The sequence below is a fragment of the Myodes glareolus genome, chromosome 25, assembly GCF_982192425.1.
Source record: "Myodes glareolus chromosome 25, mMyoGla1.1, whole genome shotgun sequence".
In the NCBI taxonomy this organism is placed as follows: domain Eukaryota; kingdom Metazoa; phylum Chordata; class Mammalia; order Rodentia; family Cricetidae; genus Myodes; species Myodes glareolus.
This window is the reverse complement of record NC_142050.1, coordinates 46,766,348-46,771,599: the sequence shown is the minus strand read 5'-3', so window position 1 is coordinate 46,771,599 and position 5,252 is coordinate 46,766,348.

The following is a 5,252-nucleotide window of genomic DNA, read 5'->3' as shown; positions in this document are numbered from 1 at the left end:
CTACCACAGTGGCTACAGCCCTGGATCAGCAGGCTACCATAGATACATCTATTAGAGGTGGAATAATGGTTCTTAATCAAATAATTGACCTAGTACAAAAACAGGTGGATATCTTATGGCAGCTTGCCCATTTGGGCTGTAAATGGAAAACTCCAGCCTTATGTGTGACCAATGTACCATATGAGAACTTTATAAAAGTGGCTAACTTGTCCCGAGAATTGTCTTTGTATCTTGCAGGAGAATTTTGATGATTTGCTGTCCTCCTTGAGACGGTCCATCGTGACAATCAACTCCACGCGAGTGGACATGAGCTTGGCCAAAGGATTCCAGTCCTGGGTTGTGTCCTTCATCCCCTACTTCAAAGAATGGGTGGGGATGGAAATGTTTTGGAACGGTCCTACGCTATGGAATAGTGTTTCTCCTCTGGATGGTCTGCTGACTCAAATCCCAAAGTCTTAGGGACAAAATGGTTTTTGCAACAGCGCTGGCTGCCCTGGAACAGGGAGCCTCTGCTTATATGTGGCTATCTATGTTAAAGCAGTAAGGTTTAAGCCAACCAGCTCCTGCACCCCTAGGACTGTGGTCCATGGCACAGGGTGGACTGCTTGGCTTAGCTAGCTCTGAAGGTTGTCGAGCTGAAATGAGCATCGCACAGAGAATGGCCCTCTCTGAGAGATATGTCGTCCTGCATAAGGGTTTCCTGCCGTATATTCCCTTTCCCAGAAAAATGGCAGAGGGCAGGCCGGATAGGTTCCAGGTGTCATGAGCCTAGGGGCAGATTCCGTGTAAGCCCATTTTAATGTTTTCATTTTGGGAATTGCGACCTCTATCTTTACCTTTTGAGGGAGTTGCCTTTCTGCAAAGAAGTAAAATTAGGGGGAGATGTAGAAGGCCGCAGCCACATCCTCCATCATCAAGATGGCGCTGACATCCGGCTTCACCACCAGGTGAACGCACACATGTTCGTATCTTTCCACTTCTGTGTCCCCGCCTACTCCCGAGGCATCACCTGGGACTGGGAGCAGTTGACCAATCCAAGAGTGACACGTTCCAAAGCAGGGTCTGTTTCCTATATAAGGGATGGGTTCCATCTTATCTGGGTCTCCGCCATGTGGCTTATGCTCTAGCTCCCAAGAGGATTAAAGCCTTTCTGCAGAAGTATCCTATGTGTCCCGCGTGGTTCTTGCAGGCGAGGCCGAGCACGGGGCAGTACACTTTAAAAGCCATCTCCAGGACTTCTGCCTGTGGGGTTAAGGGACCTTTCTCCAAATGCCTGAGCTTGGCCTTGATGTCTGAATAACATTGATTAAAAACGTGAGTCATTAATAGCTGTCTGTCCTCAGGGGATTCTGGGTCCAGGTTTGTAAACTGTAATAGAGCTTTTGTAAGGCGTTCCAAAAATGCAGAAGGATTTTCTTTGTGTCCTGAATAATTTTTGAGAGTTTAGAATAATTTACTGCCTTGAGGGCAGCCTTCTGGAGGCCTGCTAGGAGACAAGTTAAAAATCGGTCTCTGGCCAAGATCCCACCTGGAGTGATATAATCCCAGTGTGGTTCTTGGTCTGGGAATGCCTTCACCCCAGGAGGGTGGGAGGCAAGAGTCTGGCTCATCCGCATGCTGTTTGGCCTGCTCCCAGACCTGCCTGCATTCCTCAGGAAGAAAGTTATTGGACAGGATCACAAAGATGTCATGGAGAGTGAGATTATAGGATTGAGTAATATATTGAAATTCTTTTATGAAAGTGGTAGGAATAGATGTATAGGACCCAAGTAATTTGGTTATAAGGGAGAGTTCCGAAAGGGAGAACAGAATGTGAGTCGTTACCAATCCATGAACACCAGCCATCTCGCTAAATGGCAGGATGGCAGCAGGCTTGGTTTGGTCAGGATTAGGCTCTGTGGCAGCCCACGAACGCATGAATGGAGAAGTGAAGGAATGTGCCAGTGCAAGGCGGCTGGCAAGAGAGGAAGGGCTTTAAAAGACCAAGGAGGTGGAATAGGGTGGGAGCAGGAGTGAGATTGGAAGGATGAATCTGAAGAGGCCTCTGGTGATCTACGTGACCTGCAACAAGAAGAGGGGAAGTGGGAAGAAGCAGAACCGGAGGAGATGTATGGAGACCTGCTGGCAGGAGAGGGAGAAAGGTGCTTAGGTGAGGCTTTTTTGATTTTGAATAGGATTTGTGTGAGGTTTTCAGGGACTTAGAAGGAAAGGTTAGGTGAGGCTTTATTATGACAGGACCTGGAAGAAGATCTATGTGGTGGTGCAAGAGAATTGTTTGTATTCTGTCAATCATATTTTAATAAAATGCTGATTGGCCATGCAGGAAGTATAGGCAGGAAAGCTAGACAGGAAGTAGAGGTGGAACAAAGAGACTGGGAGTATTCTGGGAAGCAGGAAACTCCCTCCACCATTCCTGTCCAGACCACTGGAGAAGTAACATGTGAGCTTACAGCTGAAAAAGGTACCAAGCCATATGGCTAACATAGATAAGAATAATGGGTTAATATAAGCTATAAGAGTTAACAAGAAGCCTGAGCTAATGGGCCAATCAGTTTATAATCTTATGGAGTCCTGTGTGTGATTTTGATTGGGGCTTGCTGGCTGTGCGGTACCAGGTGGGACAGATACCCAAGCCAGCCAGCCCTCATGTTACATATGGTGCCCATGTGGATAACTGCATCCACAGAAAGCCTGAGAAAGCTTGGGAAAGAATAGAGTAAAGCATGTTTGCTTGGTGACTGCAATTTCTCAGGTCTGCTCTGCTTGCTAGAAGCAAGCAAGCACTCTCATCTAAGAGAGGCTTCCTGACTCAGCTTTAGCTGCAAAACCTTGCAGCTCTTTTAAAAGGTTCTGCCAAAAAACACTTAAATAGTGTTGATAAAAAGCTGACCACATGCTTTTCAGTTTTCAGCCGTACCAGAAAAAAAGCTGTGCCATTTTAAAATGCCGGCTTTCTGAGCTGTCCTTCCAGGGCAAACTCTGACTCTTTCAGGCAGGTAGTCCAACTGAGTGTGGTCTGTGAACAGAATGCTGCAGTTTGCTTGCTGGCAAGGATCTTGAAATGTCATAGAGTTGTGGAGATGAGCTTCTACCTCTGACATGAGGCTGGAAAGCTAAGGAATGGGCTGTATCCAGTGGTCAAAGGATGGCTCTCCATAGTGATTAGCAAATTAGGGACTCATGTGGCCAGAAAAAGAGAGATATACAGTAAAGAAAGATTCAAAGTTGAAGAAAACCTCTAAATGGTTTACAATGTGTTACAAATACATACTGGCTAAAACTTGAAGTTCTTAAAGTAAAAAAAGAAAGAGATTAGTTAGGTGTGGTGGTACACACCTTTAATCCCAATGCCTGGGAGGCTGAGGTAGACAGATCTCTGTGAGTTCAAGGTGTTTTAGCACATGCCTTTAATCCCAGCACTGGGGAGGCAGAGACAGAGGGATCTCTGTGAGTTCGAAGACAGTCTGGTCTACAGAATTATTCCAGAACAAAGATATACAGAGAATCTATCTCAAAAAGTAAAAGTAAAAATAAAAGAAATAGAGGTTAAAGTAAAGCCACACAAAGATGGAAAATACACAGAGAATCTTGATGCTGTATGCTATTATGCTCTCTTTGAATTGTTTGAATGCTGAGGAAGGAGCAACAGTTGCTGAAAGACATTTTTTTACAAATGCTGCTGAATTAATCCAAGATAGATATTTTGAAAATACCTTGGCTTCAAAACTGAAGTCAAGAGGTATGTTGCTTTGGAAAAGAGATTTTCCATTTGTTTCTACAGAAAATGAGAGGCTGTGGATTCATTCTAAGTTAAGAAAAATTCAGTTTGATGAAGGAAGACCACCTGAGAAATCTCCAAGAGGAACAGATGGCCTGGATGTCTGAGCTCTATATCCAGAACAGATTCAAGACTGCTGCCTGAGATGATCAAGACTCACAGGATACTCCAGTCAGGACATGATTATAACTCTAAATTTTCTTTAGGTCCCCATAGGATTATCAGCACCCCCAATCAGCAGGAAGTAGCTTAGAAAACTATGCCCACATTCCTAAAAAATGGACGATGGATATTTTCCTTTGTTTTTTTTTTTTTAAGAAAAGAGGGGGAGATGGTGCAGGAGAATTGTTTGTATTTTGTCAATCATATTTTAATAAAATGCTGATCGGCCAGGCAAGAAGTATAGACAGGAAAGCCAGACAGGAAGTAGAGGTGGAACAAAGAGACTGGGAGTATTCTGGGAAGCAGGAAGCTCCCTCCACCATTCCTGTCCAGACCACTGAAGAAGCAACGAGTGAGCTGATAGCTGAAAAATGTACCAAACCATATGGCAAACATAGATAAGAATAATGGGTTAATATAAGCTATAAGAGTTAACAAGAAGCCTGAGCTAATGGGCCAATCAGTTTATAATCTTATGGAGTCCTGTATGTGATTTTGATTGTAGCTTGCCAGCTGCGGGGTACAGGGTGGGACAGATACCCAAGCCAGCCAGCCCTCATGTTACAATGTGGGACTTCCAAAGACCTAGGCCTGGAAAGTTTATGTGAGGTTGTGTTTGACTGGGTAGAGCGAGACTGAGCAAGTGAACATTGAGCGAGGACAGAGGTGTCACTCTTAAGGGCCATATAGAAGAAAGCAGAGACATAGGAGAGTTCTCTCCATCTGCCTGTACGATTGCAATAATTTGATAACTCCTGTAAAATTTCGGGTTTGAAGGTGTCGTTAGGCAGCCATTTGCAGTTTCCCTCTAAGGTATACTGGGGCCATTTTTTGGAGCAGAGATGGATGAGTGTGAAAATCTGTAGGGAAGGCATCAAAGCGTGAAGCTGCAGGGCATCCAAAAGACATCCTAGTGGGGAGTTTGGAGTGATAGTTTTAGAAGATTTGCCCCCCATAAGTAAGGCCATGAAAACACCCACAAAAAAACCCATGGCACCTCAAGCCTACAGCGAAAGCAACTCCTCATTAAGGCGATATGCAGATGGGGGCTGGCTAGGCCAAGCCATCCCAGGCATGGCCATAGCAAAGGGGACATGCTGGGAATGAATACCAGCGAAGGGACTCCAGGCCCTGAAGGCCAGCAGTTGGGGAAAGTTCCCCAAACCCTAAAAACATCAGGAGTACTGGTCAATTCCCAGGTTAAAAGAGTTGGTTAAGCTGGCCGGAAGGGGACACTCACGATTAGAAGCCAGTGTTGTTCATAGGAGCTCACCCAGGCAGATGAAACATGTGGGTCATTGTAGAGGAGGTC